Source organism: Lonchura striata, chromosome 23 (assembly GCF_046129695.1).
Source record: "Lonchura striata isolate bLonStr1 chromosome 23, bLonStr1.mat, whole genome shotgun sequence".
Taxonomy (NCBI): domain Eukaryota; kingdom Metazoa; phylum Chordata; class Aves; order Passeriformes; family Estrildidae; genus Lonchura; species Lonchura striata.
Window position 1 is genome coordinate 7941794 of NC_134625.1, and position 20199 is coordinate 7961992.

Sequence of the window (20199 nt, forward strand, 5' to 3'; positions counted from 1 at the left end):
CATCAGGAACCTGGACTGCTGAGTTTTCTTTCCCAGGGAAAATGGAAAAAGGATGTGCCCAGGGGCCCCTGGCCCTGAGCTGGGGCCTCACTTCAAAGAATCCTTATATCGAAGGATGGACCCCACACCGAAGTTGTCCCCACCTCAAACTTGTGCTGCCCTGATAGACCCAAGGGAGCCCTACAAACTGACATCAGGAACCTGGACTGCTGAGTTTTCTTTCCCAGGTAAAATGGAAAAAGGATGTGCCCAGGGGCCCCTGGCCCTGGGCTGAGGCCTCACTGTAAAGAATCCTTATATCGAAGGATGGACCCCACACCGACGTTGTCCCCACCTCAAACTTGTGCTGCCCTGATAGACCCAAGGGAGCCCTACAAACTGACATCAGGAACCTGGACTGCTGAGTTTTCTTTCCCAGGGAAAATGGAAAAAGGATGTGCCTAGGGGCCCCTGGCCCTGACTGCAAAAAATCCTTATATCGAAGGATGGACCCCACACCGAAGTTGTCCCCACCTCAAACTTGTGCTGCCCTGATAGACCCAAGGGAGCCCTACAAACTGACATCAGGAACCTGGACTGCTGAGTTTTCTTTCCCAGGGAAAATGGAAAAAGGATGTGCCCAGGGGCCCCTGGCCCTGGGCCCCTGGCCCTGACTGCAAAAAATCCTTATATCGAAGGATGGACCCCACACCGAAGTTGTCCCCACCTCAAACTTGTGCTGCCCTCATACACCCAAGGGAGCCCTACAAACTGACATCAGGAACCTGGACTGCTGAGTTTTCTTTCCCAGGGAAAATGGAAAAAGGATGTGCCCAGGGCCCCTGGCCCTGACTGCAAAGAATCCTTATATCGAAGGATGGACCCCACACCGAAGTTGTCCCCACCTCAAACTTGTGCTGCCCTGATAGACCCAAGGGAGCCCTACAAACTGACATCAGGAACCTGGACTGCTGAATTTTCTTTCCCAGGGAAAATGGAAAAAGGATGTGCCCAGGGGCCCCTGGCCCTGGGCTGGGGCCTCACTGCAAAGAATCCTTATATCGAAGGATGGACCCCACACCGACCTTGTCCCCACCTAAAACTTGTGCTGCCCTGATAGACCCAAGGGAGCCCTACAAACTGACATCAGGAACCTGGACTGCTGAGTTTTCTTTCCCAGGTAAAATGGAAAAAGGATGTGCCCAGGGGCCCCTGGCCCTGGGCTGAGGCCTCACTGTAAAGAATCCTTATATCGAAGGATGGACCCCACACCGACGTTGTCCCCACCTCAAACTTGTGCTGCCCTGATACACCCAAGGGAGCCCTACAAACTGACATCAGGAACCTGGACTGCTGAGTTTTCTTTCCCAGGGAAAATGGAAAAAGGATGTGCCCAGGGGCCCCTGGCCCTGACTGCAAAAAATCCTTATATCGAAGGATGGACCCCACACCGAAGTTGTCCCCACCTCAAACTTGTGCTGCCCTGATAGACCCAAGGGAGCCCTACAAACTGACATCAGGAACCTGGACTGCTGAGTTTTCTTTCCCAGGGAAAATGGAAAAAGGATGTGCCCAGGGGCCCCTGGCCCTGACTGCAAAAAATCCTTATATCGAAGGATGGACCCCACACCGAAGTTGTCCCCACCTCAAACTTGTGCTGCCCTGATAGACCCAAGGGAGCCCTACAAACTGACATCAGGAACCTGGACTGCTGAGTTTTCTTTCCCAGGGAAAATGGAAAAAGGATGTGCCCAGGGCCCCTGGCCCTGACTGCAAAGAATCCTTATATCGAAGGATGGACCCCACACCGAAGTTGTCCCCACCTCAAACTTGTGCTGCCCTGATAGACCCAAGGGAGACCTACAAACTGACATCAGGAACCTGGACTGCTGAGTTTTCTTTCCCAGGGAAAATGGAAAAAGGATGTGCCCAGGGGCCCCTGGCCCTGGGCTGGGGCCCCACTGCAAAGAATCCTTATATCGAAGGATGGACCCCACACCGACACTGTCCCCACCTCAAACTTGTGCTGCCCTGATAGACCCAAGGGAGCCCTACAAACTGACATCAGTAACCTGGACTGCTGAGTTTTCTTTCCCAGGGAAAATGGAAAAAGGATGTGCCCAGGGGCCCCTGGCCCTGACTGCAAAGAATCCTTATATCGAAGGATGGACTCCACACCGAAGTTGTCCCCACCTCAAACTTGTGCTGCCCTGATAGACCCAAGGGAGCCCTACAAACTGACATCAGGAACCTGGACTGCTGAGTTTTCTTTCCCAGGGAAAATGGAAAAAGGATGTGCCCAGGGGCCCCTGGCCATGGGCTGGGGCCTCACTGCAAGGAATCCTTATTTCGAAGGATGGACCCCACACCGAAGTTGTCCCCACCTCAAACTTGTGCTGCCCTGATAGACCCAAGGGAGCCGTACAAACTGACATCAGGAACCTGGACTGCTGAGTTTTCTTTCCCAGGGAAAATGGAAAAAGGATGTGCCCAGGGGCCCCTGGCCCTGACTGCAAAAAATCCTTATATCGAAGGATGGACCCCACACCGAAGTTGTCCCCACCTCAAACTTGTGTTGCCCTGATAGACCCAAGGGAGCCCTACAAACTGACATCAGGAACCTGGACTGCTGAGTTTTCTTTCCCAGGGAAAATGGAAAAAGGATGTGCCCAGGGGCCCCTGGCCCTGAGCTGGGGCCTCACTTCAAAGAATCCTTATATCGAAGGATGGACCCCACACCGAAGTTGTCCCCACCTCAAACTTGTGCTGCCCTGATAGACCCAAGGGAGCCCTACAAACTGACATCAGGAACCTGGACTGCTGAGTTTTCTTTCCCAGGTAAAATGGAAAAAGGATGTGCCCAGGGGCCCCTGGCCCTGGGCTGAGGCCTCACTGTAAAGAATCCTTATATCGAAGGATGGACCCCACACCGACGTTGTCCCCACCTCAAACTTGTGCTGCCCTGATAGACCCAAGGGAGCCCTACAAACTGACATCAGGAACCTGGACTGCTGAGTTTTCTTTTCCAGGGAAAATGGAAAAAGGATGTGCCTAGGGGCCCCTGGCCCTGACTGCAAAAAATCCTTATATCGAAGGATGGACCCCACACCGAAGTTGTCCCCACCTCAAACTTGTGCTGCCCTGATAGACCCAAGGGAGCCCTACAAACTGACATCAGGAACCTGGACTGCTGAGTTTTCTTTCCCAGGGAAAATGGAAAAAGGATGTGCCCAGGGGCCCCTGGCCCTGGGCCCCTGGCCCTGACTGCAAAAAATCCTTATATCGAAGGATGGACCCCACACCGAAGTTGTCCCCACCTCAAACTTGTGCTGCCCTCATACACCCAAGGGAGCCCTACAAACTGACATCAGGAACCTGGACTGCTGAGTTTTCTTTCCCAGGGAAAATGGAAAAAGGATGTGCCCAGGGCCCCTGGCCCTGACTGCAAAGAATCCTTATATCGAAGGATGGACCCCACACCGAAGTTGTCCCCACCTCAAACTTGTGCTGCCCTGATAGACCCAAGGGAGCCCTACAAACTGACATCAGGAACCTGGACTGCTGAATTTTCTTTCCCAGGGAAAATGGAAAAAGGATGTGCCCAGGGGCCCCTGGCCCTGGGCTGGGGCCTCACTGCAAAGAATCCTTATATCGAAGGATGGACCCCACACCGACCTTGTCCCCACCTAAAACTTGTGCTGCCCTGATAGACCCAAGGGAGCCCTACAAACTGACATCAGGAACCTGGACTGCTGAGTTTTCTTTCCCAGGTAAAATGGAAAAAGGATGTGCCCAGGGGCCCCTGGCCCTGGGCTGAGGCCTCACTGTAAAGAATCCTTATATCGAAGGATGGACCCCACACCGACGTTGTCCCCACCTCAAACTTGTGCTGCCCTGATACACCCAAGGGAGCCCTACAAACTGACATCAGGAACCTGGACTGCTGAGTTTTCTTTCCCAGGGAAAATGGAAAAAGGATGTGCCCAGGGGCCCCTGGCCCTGACTGCAAAAAATCCTTATATCGAAGGATGGACCCCACACCGAAGTTGTCCCCACCTCAAACTTGTGCTGCCCTGATAGACCCAAGGGAGCCCTACAAACTGACATCAGGAACCTGGACTGCTGAGTTTTCTTTCCCAGGGAAAATGGAAAAAGGATGTGCCCAGGGGCCCCTGGCCCTGACTGCAAAAAATCCTTATATCGAAGGATGGACCCCACACCGAAGTTGTCCCCACCTCAAACTTGTGCTGCCCTGATAGACCCAAGGGAGCCCTACAAACTGACATCAGGAACCTGGACTGCTGAGTTTTCTTTCCCAGGGAAAATGGAAAAAGGATGTGCCCAGGGCCCCTGGCCCTGACTGCAAAGAATCCTTATATCGAAGGATGGACCCCACACCGAAGTTGTCCCCACCTCAAACTTGTGCTGCCCTGATAGACCCAAGGGAGCCCTACAAACTGACATCAGGAACCTGGACTGTTGAGTTTTCTTTCCCAGGGAAAATGGAAAAAGGATGTGCCCAGGGGCCCCTGGCCCTGGGCTCGGGCCTCATTGCAAAGAATCCTTATATCGAAGGATGGACCCCACACCGAAGATGTCCCCACCTCAAACTTGTGCTGCCCTGATAGACCCAAGGGAGCCCTACAAATTGACATCAGGAACCAGGACTGCTGAGTTTCCTTTCCCAGGGAAAATGGAAAAAGGATGTACCCAGGGCCCCTGGCCCTGACTGCGAAAAATGCTTATATCGAAGGATGGACCCCACACCGAAGTTGTCCCCACCTCAAACTTGTGCTGCCCTGATAGACCCAAGGGAGCCCTACAAACTGACATCAGGAACCTGGACTGCTGAGTTTTCTTTCCCAGGGAAAATGGAAAAAGGATGTGCCCAGGGGCCCCTGGCCCTGACTGCAAAAAATTCTTATATCGAAGGATGGACCCCACACCGAAGTTGTCCCCACCTCAAACTTGTGCTGCCCTGATAGACCCAAGGGAGCCCTACAAACTGACATCAGGAACCTGGACTGCTGAGTTTTCTTTCCCAGGGAAAATGGAAAAAGGATGTGCCCAGGGGCCCCTGGCCCTGACTGCAAAAAATCCTTATATCGATGGATGGACCCCACACCGAAGTTGTCCCCACCTCAAACTTGTGCTGCCCTGATAGACCCAAGGGAGCCCTACAAACTGACATCAGGAACCTGGACTGCTGAGTTTTCTTTCCCAGGGAAAATGGAAAAAGGATGTGCCCAGGGCCCCTGGCCCTGACTGCGAAAAATGCTTATATCGAAGGATGGACCCCACACCGAAGTTGTCCCCACCTCAAACTTGTGCTGCCCTGATAGACCCAAGGGAGCCCTACAAACTGACATCAGGAACCTGGACTGCTGAGTTTTCTTTCCCAGGGAAAATGGAAAAAGGATGTGCCCAGGGGCCCCTGGCCCTGACTGCAAAAAATCCTTATATCGAAGGATGCACCCCACACCGAAGTTGTCCTCTCCTCAAACTTGTGCTGACCTGATAGACCCAAGGGAGCCCTACAAACTGACATCAGGAACCTGGACTGCTGAGTTTTCTTTCCCAGGGAAAATGGAAAAAGGATGTGCCCAGGGGCCCCTGGCCCTGACTGCAAAAAATCCTTATATCGAAGGATGGACCCCACACCGAAGTTGTCCCCACCTCAAACTTGTGCTGCCCTGATAGACCCAAGGGAGCCCTACAAACTGACATCAGGAACCTGGACTTCTGAGTTTTCTTTCCCAGGGAAAATGGAAAAAGGATGTGCCCAGGGGCCCCTGGCCCAGACTGCAAAAAATCCTTATATCGAAGGATGGACCCCACACCAAAGTTGTCCCCACCTCAAACTTGTGCTGCCCTGATAGACCCAAGGGAGCCCTACAAACTGACATCAGGAACCTTGACTGCTGAGTTTTCTTTCCCAGGGAAAATGGAAAAAGGATGTGCCCAGAGGCCCCTGGCCCTGGGCCCCTGGCCCTGACTGCAAAAAATCCTTATATCGAAGGATGGACCCCACACCGAAGTTGTCCCCACCTCAAACTTGCGCTGCCCTGATAGACCCAAGGGAGCCCTACAAACTGACATCAGGAACCTGGACTGCTGAGTTTTCTTTCCCAGGGAAAATGGAAAAAGGATGTGCCCAGGGGCCCCTGGCCCTGACTGCAAAAAATCCTTATATCGAAGGATGGAGCCCAGACCGAAGTTGTCCCCACCTCAAACTTGTGCTGCCCTGATAGACCCAAGGGAGCCCTACAAACTGACATCAGGAACCTGGACTGCTGAGTTTTCTTTCCCAGGGAAAATGGAAAAAGGATGTGCCCAGGGGCCCCTGGCCCTGACTGCAAAAAATCCTTATATCGAAGAATGGACCCCACACCGAAGTTGTCCCCACCTCAAACTTGTGCTGCCCTGATAGACCCAAGGGAGCCCTACAAACTGACATCAGGAACCTGGACTGCTGAGTTTTCTTTCCCAGGGAAAATGGAAAAAGGATGTGCCCAGGGGCCCCTGGCCCTGGGGCCTCACTGCAAAGAATCCTTATATCGAAGGATGGACCCCACACCGAAGTTGTCCCCACCTTAAACTTGTGCTGCCCTGATAGACCCAAGGGAGCCCTACAAACTGACATCAGGAACCTGGACTGCTGAGTTTTCTTTCCCAGGGAAAATGGAAAAAGGATGTGCCCAGGGGCCCCTGGCCCTGACTGCAAAAAATCCTTATATCGAAGGATGCACCCCACACCAAAGTTGTCCCCACCTCAAACTTTTGCTGCCCTGATAGACCCAAGGGAGCCCTACAAACTGACATCAGGAACCTGGACTGCTGAGTTTTCTTTCCCAGGGAAAATGGAAAAAGGATGTGCCCAGGAGCCCCTGGCCCTGACTGCAAAGAATCCTTATATCGAAGGATGGACCCCACACCGAAGTTGTCCCCACCTCAAACTTGTGCTGCCCTGATAGACCTAAGGGAGCCCTACAAACTGACATCAGGAACCTGGACTGGTGAGTTTTCTTTCCCAGGGAAAATGGAAAAAGGATGTGCCCAGGGGCCCCTGGCGCTGGGCCCCTGGCCCTGTCTGCAAAAAATCCTTATATCGAAGGAAGGACCCCAGACCGAAATTGTCCCCACCTCAAACTTGTGCTGCCCTGATAGACCCAAGTGAGACCTACAAACTGACATCAGGAACCTGGACTGCTGAGTTTTCTTTCCCAGGGAAAAAGGAAAAAGGATGTGCCCAGGGGCCCCTGGCCCTGGGCTGGGGCCTCACTGCAAAGAATCCTTATATCGAAGGATGGACCCCAGACCGAAGTTGTCCCCACCTCAAACTTGTGCTGCCCTGATAGACCCAAGGGAGCCCTACAAAGTGACATCAGGAACCTGGACTGCTGAGTTTTCTTTCCCAGGGAAAATGGAAAAAGGATGTGCCCAGGGGCCCCTGGCCCTGGGCCCCTGGCCCTGACTGCAAAGAATCCTTATATCGAAGGATGGACCCCACACCGAAATTCTCCCCACCTCAAACTTGTGCTGCCCTGATAGACCCAAGGGAGACCTACAAACTGACATCAGGAACCTGGACTGCTGAGTTTTCTTTCCCAGGGAAAATGGAAAAAGGATGTGCCCAGGGGCCCCTGGCCCTGACTGCAAAAAATCCTTATATCGAAGGATGGACCCCACACCGAAGTTGTCCCCACCTCAAACTTGTGCTGCCCTGATAGACCCAAGGGAGCCCTACAAACTGACATCAGGAACCTGGACTGCTGAGTTTTCTTTCCCAGGGAAAATGGAAAAAGGATGTGCCCAGGGGGCCCTGGTCCTGGGCTGGGACCTCACTGCAAAGAATCCTTATATCGAAGGATGGACCCCAGGCCGAAGTTGTCCCCACCTCAAACTTGTGCTGCCCTGATAGACCTAAGTGAGCCCTACAAACTGACATCAGGAACCTGGACTGCTGAGTTTTCTTTCCCAGGGAAAATGGAAAAAGGATGTGCCCAGGGGCCCCTGGCCCTGGGCTGGGACCTCACTGCAAAGAATCCTTATATCGAAGGATGGACCCCACACCGAAGTTGTCCCCACCTTAAAATTGTGCTGCCCTGATAGACCCAAGGGAGCCCTACAAACTGACATCAGGAACTTGGACTGATGAGTTTCCTTTCCAAGGGAAAATGGCCAAAGGTTGTGCCCAGGGGCCCCTAGCCCTGACTGCAAAAAATCCTTATATCGAAGGATGGACCCCACACCGAAGATGTCCCCACCTCAAACTTGTGCTGCCCTGATAGACCCAAGGGAGCCCTACAAACTGACATCAGGAACCTGGACTGCTGAGTTTTCTTTCCCAGGGAAAATGGAAAAAGGATGTGCCCAGGGGCCCCTGGCCCTGGGCTGGGGCCCCACTGCAAAGAATCCTTATATCGAAGGATGGACCCCACACCGACATTGTCCCCACCTCAAACTTGTGCTGCCCTGATAGACCCAAGGGAGCCCTACAAACTGACATCAGGAACCTGGACTGCTGAGTTTTCTTTCCCAGGGAAAATGGCCAAAGGTTGTGCCCAGGGGCCCCTGGCCCTGAGCTGGGGCCTCACTTCAAAGAATCCTTATATCGAAGGATGGACCCCACACCGTAGTTGTCCCCACCTCAAACTTGTGCTGCCCTGATAGACCCAAGGGAGCCCTAAAAACTGACATCAGGAACCTGGACTGCTGAGTTTTCTTTCCCAGGTAAAATGGAAAAAGGATGTGCCCAGGGGCCCCTGGCCCTGGGCTGAGGCCTCACTGTAAAGAATCCTTATATCGAAGGATGGACCCCACACCGACGTTGTCCCCACCTCAAACTTGTGCTGCCCTGATAGACCCAAGGGAGCCCTACAAACTGACATCAGGAACCTGGACTGCTGAGTTTTCTTTCCCAGGGAAAATGGAAAAAGGATGTGCCCAGGGCCCCTGGCCCTGACTACAAAGAATCCTTATATCGAAGGATGGACCCCACACCGAAGTTGTCCCCACCTCAAACTTGTGCTGCCCTGATAGACCCAAGGGAGCCGTACAAACTGACATCAGGAACCTGGACTGCTGAGTTTTCTTTCCCAGGGAAAATGGAAAAAGGATGTGCCCAGGGGCCCCTGGCCCTGGGCCCCTGGCCCTGACTGCAAAAAATCCTTATATCGAAGGATGGACCCAACACCGAAATTGTCCCCACCTCAAACTTGTGCTGCCCTGATAGACCCAAGGGAGCCCTACAAACTGACATCAGGAACCTGGACTGCTGAGTTTTCTTTCCCAGGGAAAATGGAAAAAGGATGTGCCCAGGGCCCCTGGCCCTGACTACAAAGAATCCTTATATCGAAGGATGGACCCCACACCGAAGTTGTCCCCACCTCAAACTTGTGCTGCCCTGATAGACCCAAGGGAGCCCAACAAACTGACATCAGGAACCTGGACTGCTGAATTTTCTTTCCCAGGGAAAATGGAAAAAGGATGTGCCCAGGGGCCCCTGGCCCTGGGCTGGGGCCTCACTGCAAAGAATCCTTATATCGAAGGATGGACCCCACACCGACGTTGTCCCCACCTCAAACTTGTGCTGCCCTGATAGACCCAAGGGAGCCCTACAAACTGACATCAGGAACCTGGACTGCTGAGTTTTCTTTCCCAGGGAAAATGGAAAAAGGATGTGCCCAGGGGCCCCTGGCCCTGACTGCAAAAAATCCTTATATCGAAGGATGGACCCCACACCGAAGTTGTCCCCACCTCAAACTTGTGCTGCCCTGATAGACCCAAGGGAGCCCTACAAACTGACATCAGGAACCTGGACTGCTGAGTTTTCTTTCCCAGGGAAAATGGAAAAAGGATGTGCCCAGGGGCCCCTGGCCCTGACTGCAAAAAATCCTTATATCGAAGGATGGAGCCCAGACCGAAGTTGTCCCCACCTTAAACTTGTGCTGCCCTGATAGACCCAAGGGAGCCCTACAAACTGACATCAGGAACCTGGACTGCTGAGTTTTCTTTCCCAGGGAAAATGGAAAAAGGATGTGCCCAGGGGCCCCTGGCCCTGACTGCAAAAAAACCTTATATCGAAGGATGGACCCCACACCGAAATTGTCCCCACCTCAAACTTGTGCTGCCCTGATAGACCCAAGGGAGCCCTACAAACTGACATCAGTAACCTGGACTGCTGAGTTTTCTTTCCCAGGGAAAATGGAAAAAGGATGTGCCCAGGGGCCCCTGGCCCTGGGCTGGGGCCTCACTGTAAAGAATCCTTCTATCGAAGGATGGACCCCAGACCGAAGTTGTCCCCACCTCAAACTTGTGCTGCCCTGATAGACCCAAGGGAGCCCTACAAACAGACATCAGGAACCTGGACTGCTGAGTTTTCTTTCCCAGGGAAAAAGGAAAAAGGATGTGCCCAGGGGCCCCTGGCCCTGGACGGGGGCCTCACTGCAAAGAATCCTTATATCGAAGGATGGACCCCACACCGAAGTTGTCCCCACCTTAAAATTGTGCTGCCCTGATAGACCCAAGGGAGACCTACAAACTGACATCAGGAACCTGGACTGCTGAGTTTCCTTTCCAAGGGAAAATGGCCAAAGGTTGTGCCCAGGGGCCCCTAGCCCTGACTGCAAAAAATCCTTATATCGAAGGATGGAGCCCAGACCGAAGTTGTCCCCACCTCAAACTTGTGCTGCCCTGATAGACCCAAGGGAGACCTACAAACTGACATCAGGAACCTGGACTGCTGAGTTTTGTTTCCCAGGGAAAATGGAAAAAGCATGTGCCCAGGGGCCCCTGGCCCTGGGCCCCTGGCCCTGACTGCAAAAAATCCTTATATCGAAGGATGGACCCCACATCGAAGTTGTCCCCACCTCATACTTGTGCTGCCCTGATAGACCCAAGGGAGCCCTACAAACTGACATCAGGAACCTGGACTGCTGAGTTTTCTTTCCCAGGGAAAATGGAAAAAGGATGTGCCCAGGGGCCCCTGGCCCTGACTGCAAAAAATCCTTATATCGAAGGATGGACCCCACACCGAAGATGTCCCCACCTCAAACTTGTGCTGCCCTGATAGACCCAAGGGAGCCCTACAAACTGACATCAGGAACCTGGACTTCTGAGTTTTCTTTCCCAGGGAAAATGGAAAAAGGATGTGCCCAGGGGCCCCTGGCCCTGGGCCCCACTGCAAAGAATCCTTATATCGAAGGATGGACCCCACACCGACATTGTCCCCACCTCAAACTTGTGCTGCCCTGATAGACCCAAGGGAGCCCTACAAACTGACATCAGGAACCTGGACTGCTGAGTTTTCTTTCCCAGGGAACATGGAAAAAGGATGTGCCCAGGGGCCCCTGGCCCTGGGGCCTCACTGCAAAGAATCCTTATATCGAAGGATGGACCCCACACCGAAGTTGTCCCCACCTCAAACTTGTGCTGCCCTGATAGACCCAAGGGAGCCCTACAAACTGACATCAGGAACCTGGACTGCTGAGTTTTCTTTCCCAGGGAAAATGGAAAAAGGATGTGCCCAGGGGCCCCTGGCCCTGACTGCAAAAAATCCTTATATCGAAGGATGCACCCCACACCAAAGTGGTCCCCACCTCAAACTTTTGCTGCCCTGATAGACCCAAGGGAGCCCTACAAACTGACATCAGGAACCTGGACTGCTGAGTTTTCTTTCCCAGGGAAAATGGAAAAAGGATGTGCCCAGGAGCCCCTGGCCCTGACTGCAAAGAATCCTTATATCGAAGGATGGACCCCACACCGAAGTTGTCCCCACCTCAAACTTGTGCTGCCCTGATAGACCTAAGGGAGCCCTACAAACTGACATCAGGAACCTGGACTGGTGAGTTTTCTTTCCCAGGGAAAATGGAAAAAGGATGTGCCCAGAGGCCCCTGGCGCTGGGCCCCTGGCCCTGTCTGCAAAAAATCCTTATATCGAAGGAAGGACCCCAGACCGAAATTGTCCCCACCTCAAACTTGTGCTGCCCTGATAGACCCAAGTGAGACCTACAAACTGACATCAGGAACCTGGACTGCTGAGTTTTCTTTCCCAGGGAAAATGGAAAAAGGATGTGCCCAGGGGCCCCTGGCCCTGGGCTGGGGCCTCACTGCAAAGAATCCTTATATCGAAGGATGGACCCCACACCGAAGTTGTCCCCACCTCAAACTTGTGCTGCCCTGATAGACCCAAGGGAGCCCTACAAACTGACATCAGGAACCTGGACTGCTGAGTTTTCTTTCCCAGGGAAAATGGAAAAAGGATGTGCCCAGGGGCCCCTGGCCCTGGGCCCCTGGCCCTGACTGCAAAGAATCCTTATATCGAAGGATGGACCCCACACCGAAATTCTCCCCACCTCAAACTTGTGCTGCCCTGATAGACCCAAGGGAGACCTACAAACTGACATCAGGAACCTGGACTGCTGAGTTTTCTTTCCCAGGGAAAATGGAAAAAGGATGTGCCCAGGGGCCCCTGGCCCTGACTGCAAAAAATCCTTATATCGAAGGATGGACCCCACACCGAAGTTGTCCCCACCTCAAACTTGTGCTGCCCTGATAGACCCAAGGGAGCCCTACAAACTGACATCAGGAACCTGGACTGCTGAGTTTTCTTTCCCAGGGAAAATGGAAAAAGGATGTGCCCAGGGGGCCCTGGTCCTGGGCTGGGACCTCACTGCAAAGAATCCTTATATCGAAGGATGGACCCCAGGCCGAAGTTGTCCCCACCTCAAACTTGTGCTGCCCTGATAGACCTAAGTGAGCCCTACAAACTGACATCAGGAACCTGGACTGCTGAGTTTTCTTTCCCAGGGAAAATGGAAAAAGGATGTGCCCAGGGGCCCCTGGCCCTGGGCTGGGACCTCACTGCAAAGAATCCTTATATCGAAGGATGGACCCCACACCGAAGTTGTCCCCACCTTAAAATTGTGCTGCCCTGATAGACCCAAGGGAGCCCTACAAACTGACATCAGGAACTTGGACTGATGAGTTTCCTTTCCAAGGGAAAATGGCCAAAGGTTGTGCCCAGGGGCCCCTAGCCCTGACTGCAAAAAATCCTTATATCGAAGGATGGAGCCCAGACCGAAGTTGTCCCCACCTCAAACTTGTGCTGCCCTGATAGACCCAAGGGAGACCTACAAACTGACATCAGGAACCTGGACTGCTGAGTTTTCTTTCCCAGGGAAAATGGAAAAAGGATGTGCCCAGGGGCCCCTGGCCCTGGGCTGGGGCCCCACTGCAAAGAATCCTTATATCGAAGGATGGACCCCACACCGACATTGTCCCCACCTCAAACTTGTGCTGCCCTGATAGACCCAAGGGAGCCCTACAAACTGACATCAGTAACCTGGACTGCTGAGTTTTCTTTCCCAGGGAAAATGGAAAAAGGATGTGCCCAGGGGCCCCTGGCCCTGACTGCAAAGAATCCTTATATCGAAGGATGGACTCCACACCGAAGTTGTCCCCACCTCAAACTTGTGCTGCCCTGATAGACCCAAGGGAGCCCTACAAACTGACATCAGGAACCTGGACTGCTGAGTTTTCTTTCCCAGGGAAAATGGAAAAAGGATGTGCCCAGGGGCCCCTGGCCATGGGCTGGGGCCTCACTGCAAGGAATCCTTATTTCGAAGGATGGACCCCACACCGAAGTTGTCCCCACCTCAAACTTGTGCTGCCCTGATAGACCCAAGGGAGCCCTACAAACTGACATCAGGAACCTGGACTGCTGAGTTTTCTTTCCCAGGGAAAATGGAAAAAGGATGTGCCCAGGGGCCCCTGGCCCTGACTGCAAAAAATCCTTATATCGAAGGATGGACCCCACACCGAAGTTGTCCCCACCTCAAACTTGTGCTGCCCTGATAGACCCAAGGGAGCCCTACAAACTGACATCAGGAACCTGGACTGCTGAGTTTTCTTTCCCAGGGAAAATGGAAAAAGGATGTGCCCAGGGGCCCCTGGCCCTGACTGCAAAAAATCCTTATATCGAAGGATGGACCCCACACCGAAGTTGTCCCCACCTCAAACTTGTGCTGCCCTGATAGACCCAAGGGAGCCCTACAAACTGACATCAGGAACCTGGACTGCTGAGTTTTCTTTCCCAGGGAAAATGGAAAAAGGATGTGCCCAGGGGCCCCTGGCCCTGAGCTGGGGCCTCACTTCAAAGAATCCTTATATCGAAGGATGGACCCCACACCGAAGTTGTCCCCACCTCAAACTTGTGCTGCCCTGATAGACCCAAGGGAGCCCTACAAACTGACATCAGGAACCTGGACTGCTGAGTTTTCTTTCCCAGGGAAAATGGAAAAAGGATGTGCCCAGGGGCCCCTGGCCCTGGGCTGAGGCCTCACTGTAAAGAATCCTTATATCGAAGGATGGACCCCACACCGACGTTGTCCCCACCTCAAACTTGTGCTGCCCTGATAGACCCAAGGGAGCCCTACAAACTGACATCAGGAACCTGGACTGCTGAGTTTTCTTTCCCAGGGAAAATGGAAAAAGGATGTGCCTAGGGGCCCCTGGCCCTGACTGCAAAAAATCCTTATATCGAAGGATGGACCCCACACCGAAGTTGTCCCCACCTCAAACTTGTGCTGCCCTGATAGACCCAAGGGAGCCCTACAAACTGACATCAGGAACCTGGACTGCTGAGTTTTCTTTCCCAGGGAAAATGGAAAAAGGATGTGCCCAGGGGCCCCTGGCCCTGGGCCCCTGGCCCTGACTGCAAAAAATCCTTATATCGAAGGATGGACCCCACACCGAAGTTGTCCCCACCTCAAACTTGTGCTGCCCTCATACACCCAAGGGAGCCCTACAAACTGACATCAGGAACCTGGACTGCTGAGTTTTCTTTCCCAGGGAAAATGGAAAAAGGATGTGCCCAGGGCCCCTGGCCCTGACTGCAAAGAATCCTTATATCGAAGGATGGACCCCACACCGAAGTTGTCCCCACCTCAAACTTGTGCTGCCCTGATAGACCCAAGGGAGCCCTACAAACTGACATCAGGAACCTGGACTGCTGAATTTTCTTTCCCAGGGAAAATGGAAAAAGGATGTGCCCAGGGGCCCCTGGCCCTGGGCTGGGGCCTCACTGCAAAGAATCCTTATATCGAAGGATGGACCCCACACCGACGTTGTCCCCACCTAAAACTTGTGCTGCCCTGATAGACCCAAGGGAGCCCTACAAACTGACATCAGGAACCTGGACTGCTGAGTTTTCTTTCCCAGGGAAAATGGAAAAAGGATGTGCCCAGGGCCCCTGGCCCTGACTGCAAAGAATCCTTATATCGAAGGATGGACCCCACACCGAAGTTGTCCCCACCTCAAACTTGTGCTGCCCTGATAGACCCAAGGGAGCCCTACAAACTGACATCAGGAACCTGGACTGCTGAATTTTCTTTCCCAGGGAAAATGGAAAAAGGATGTGCCCAGGGGCCCCTGGCCCTGGGCTGGGGCCTCACTGCAAAGAATCCTTATATCGAAGGATGGACCCCACACCGACCTTGTCCCCACCTAAAACTTGTGCTGCCCTGATAGACCCAAGGGAGCCCTACAAACTGACATCAGGAACCTGGACTGCTGAGTTTTCTTTCCCAGGTAAAATGGAAAAAGGATGTGCCCAGGGGCCCCTGGCCCTGGGCTGAGGCCTCACTGTAAAGAATCCTTATATCGAAGGATGGACCCCACACCGACGTTGTCCCCACCTCAAACTTGTGCTGCCCTGATACACCCAAGGGAGCCCTACAAACTGACATCAGGAACCTGGACTGCTGAGTTTTCTTTCCCAGGGAAAATGGAAAAAGGATGTGCCCAGGGGCCCCTGGCCCTGACTGCAAAAAATCCTTATATCGAAGGATGGACCCCACACCGAAGTTGTCCCCACCTCAAACTTGTGCTGCCCTGATAGACCCAAGGGAGCCCTACAAACTGACATCAGGAACCTGGACTGCTGAGTTTTCTTTCCCAGGGAAAATGGAAAAAGGATGTGCCCAGGGGCCCCTGGCCCTGACTGCAAAAAATCCTTATATCGAAGGATGGACCCCACACCGAAGTTGTCCCCACCTCAAACTTGTGCTGCCCTGATAGACCCAAGGGAGCCCTACAAACTGACATCAGGAACCTGGACTGCTGAGTTTTCTTTCCCAGGGAAAATGGAAAAAGGATGTGCCCAGGGCCCCTGGCCCTGACTGCAAAGAATCCTTATATCGAAGGATGGACCCCACACCGAAGTTGTCCCCACCTCAAACTTGTGCTGCCCTGATAGACCCAAGGGAGACCTACAAACTGACATCAGGAACCTGGACTGCTGAGTTTTCTTTCCCAGGGAAAATGGAAAAAGGATGTGCCCAGGGGCCCCTGGCCCTGGGCTGGGGCCCCACTGCAAAGAATCCTTATATCGAAGGATGGACCCCACACCGACACTGTCCCCACCTCAAACTTGTGCTGCCCTGATAGACCCAAGGGAGCCCTACAAACTGACATCAGTAACCTGGACTGCTGAGTTTTCTTTCCCAGGGAAAATGGAAAAAGGATGTGCCCAGGGGCCCCTGGCCCTGACTGCAAAGAATCCTTATATCGAAGGATGGACTCCACACCGAAGTTGTCCCCACCTCAAACTTGTGCTGCCCTGATAGACCCAAGGGAGCCCTACAAACTGACATCAGGAACCTGGACTGCTGAGTTTTCTTTCCCAGGGAAAATGGAAAAAGGATGTGCCCAGGGGCCCCTGGCCATGGGCTGGGGCCTCACTGCAAGGAATCCTTATTTCGAAGGATGGACCCCACACCGAAGTTGTCCCCACCTCAAACTTGTGCTGCCCTGATAGACCCAAGGGAGCCGTACAAACTGACATCAGGAACCTGGACTGCTGAGTTTTCTTTCCCAGGGAAAATGGAAAAAGGATGTGCCCAGGGGCCCCTGGCCCTGACTGCAAAAAATCCTTATATCGAAGGATGGACCCCACACCGAAGTTGTCCCCACCTCAAACTTGTGTTGCCCTGATAGACCCAAGGGAGCCCTACAAACTGACATCAGGAACCTGGACTGCTGAGTTTTCTTTCCCAGGGAAAATGGAAAAAGGATGTGCCCAGGGGCCCCTGGCCCTGACTGCAAAAAATCCTTATATCGAAGGATGGACCCCACACCGAAGTTGTCCCCACCTCAAACTTGTGCTGCCCTGATAGACCCAAGGGAGCCCTACAAACTGACATCAGGAACCTGGACTGCTGAGTTTTCTTTCCCAGGGAAAATGGAAAAAGGATGTGCCCAGGGGCCCCTGGCCCTGAGCTGGGGCCTCACTTCAAAGAATCCTTATATCGAAGGATGGACCCCACACCGAAGTTGTCCCCACCTCAAACTTGTGCTGCCCTGATAGACCCAAGGGAGCCCTACAAACTGACATCAGGAACCTGGACTGCTGAGTTTTCTTTCCCAGGTAAAATGGAAAAAGGATGTGCCCAGGGGCCCCTGGCCCTGGGCTGAGGCCTCACTGTAAAGAATCCTTATATCGAAGGATGGACCCCACACCGACGTTGTCCCCACCTCAAACTTGTGCTGCCCTGATAGACCCAAGGGAGCCCTACAAACTGACATCAGGAACCTGGACTGCTGAGTTTTCTTTCCCAGGGAAAATGGAAAAAGGATGTGCCTAGGGGCCCCTGGCCCTGACTGCAAAAAATCCTTATATCGAAGGATGGACCCCACACCGAAGTTGTCCCCACCTCAAACTTGTGCTGCCCTGATAGACCCAAGGGAGCCCTACAAACTGACATCAGGAACCTGGACTGCTGAGTTTTCTTTCCCAGGGAAAATGGAAAAAGGATGTGCCCAGGGGCCCCTGGCCCTGGGCCCCTGGCCCTGACTGCAAAAAATCCTTATATCGAAGGATGGACCCCACACCGAAGTTGTCCCCACCTCAAACTTGTGCTGCCCTCATACACCCAAGGGAGCCCTACAAACTGACATCAGGAACCTGGACTGCTGAGTTTTCTTTCCCAGGGAAAATGGAAAAAGGATGTGCCCAGGGCCCCTGGCCCTGACTGCAAAGAATCCTTATATCGAAGGATGGACCCCACACCGAAGTTGTCCCCACCTCAAACTTGTGCTGCCCTGATAGACCCAAGGGAGCCCTACAAACTGACATCAGGAACCTGGACTGCTGAATTTTCTTTCCCAGGGAAAATGGAAAAAGGATGTGCCCAGGGGCCCCTGGCCCTGGGCTGGGGCCTCACTGCAAAGAATCCTTATATCGAAGGATGGACCCCACACCGACCTTGTCCCCACCTAAAACTTGTGCTGCCCTGATAGACCCAAGGGAGCCCTACAAACTGACATCAGGAACCTGGACTGCTGAGTTTTCTTTCCCAGGTAAAATGGAAAAAGGATGTGCCCAGGGGCCCCTGGCCCTGACTGCAAAAAATCCTTATATCGATGGATGGACCCCACACCGAAGTTGTCCCCACCTCAAACTTGTGCTGCCCTGATAGACCCAAGGGAGCCCTACAAACTGACATCAGGAACCTGGACTGCTGAGTTTTCTTTCCCAGGGAAAATGGAAAAAGGATGTGCCCAGGGCCCCTGGCCCTGACTGCGAAAAATGCTTATATCGAAGGATGGACCCCACACCGAAGTTGTCCCCACCTCAAACTTGTGCTGCCCTGATAGACCCAAGGGAGCCCTACAAACTGACATCAGGAACCTGGACTGCTGAGTTTTCTTTCCCAGGGAAAATGGAAAAAGGATGTGCCCAGGGGCCCCTGGCCCTGACTGCAAAAAATCCTTATATCGAAGGATGCACCCCACACCGAAGTTGTCCTCTCCTCAAACTTGTGCTGACCTGATAGACCCAAGGGAGCCCTACAAACTGACATCAGGAACCTGGACTGCTGAGTTTTCTTTCCCAGGGAAAATGGAAAAAGGATGTGCCCAGGGGCCCCTGGCCCTGACTGCAAAAAATCCTTATATCGAAGGATGGACCCCACACCGAAGTTGTCCCCACCTCAAACTTGTGCTGCCCTGATAGACCCAAGGGAGCCCTACAAACTGACATCAGGAACCTGGACTTCTGAGTTTTCTTTCCCAGGGAAAATGGAAAAAGGATGTGCCCAGGGGCCCCTGGCCCAGACTGCAAAAAATCCTTATATCGAAGGATGGACCCCACACCAAAGTTGTCCCCACCTCAAACTTGTGCTGCCCTGATAGACCCAAGGGAGCCCTACAAACTGACATCAGGAACCTGGACTGCTGAGTTTTCTTTCCCAGGGAAAATGGAAAAAGGATGTGCCCAGAGGCCCCTGGCCCTGGGCCCCTGGCCCTGACTGCAAAAAATCCTTATATCGAAGGATGGACCCCACACCGAAGTTGTCCCCACCTCAAACTTGCGCTGCCCTGATAGACCCAAGGGAGCCCTACAAACTGACATCAGGAACCTGGACTGCTGAGTTTTCTTTCCCAGGGAAAATGGAAAAAGGATGTGCCCAGGGGCCCCTGGCCCTGACTGCAAAAAATCCTTATATCGAAGGATGGAGCCCAGACCGAAGTTGTCCCCACCTCAAACTTGTGCTGCCCTGATAGACCCAAGGGAGCCCTACAAACTGACATCAGGAACCTGGACTGCTGAGTTTTCTTTCCCAGGGAAAATGGAAAAAGGATGTGCCCAGGGGCCCCTGGCCCTGACTGCAAAAAATCCTTATATCGAAGAATGGACCCCACACCGAAGTTGTCCCCACCTCAAACTTGTGCTGCCCTGATAGACCCAAGGGAGCCCTACAAACTGACATCAGGAACCTGGACTGCTGAGTTTTCTTTCCCAGGGAAAATGGAAAAAGGATGTGCCCAGGGGCCCCTGGCCCTGGGGCCTCACTGCAAAGAATCCTTATATCGAAGGATGGACCCCACACCGAAGTTGTCCCCACCTTAAACTTGTGCTGCCCTGATAGACCCAAGGGAGCCCTACAAACTGACATCAGGAACCTGGACTGCTGAGTTTTCTTTCCCAGGGAAAATGGAAAAAGGATGTGCCCAGGGGCCCCTGGCCCTGACTGCAAAAAATCCTTATATCGAAGGATGCACCCCACACCAAAGTTGTCCCCACCTCAAACTTTTGCTGCCCTGATAGACCCAAGGGAGCCCTACAAACTGACATCAGGAACCTGGACTGCTGAGTTTTCTTTCCCAGGGAAAATGGAAAAAGGATGTGCCCAGGAGCCCCTGGCCCTGACTGCAAAG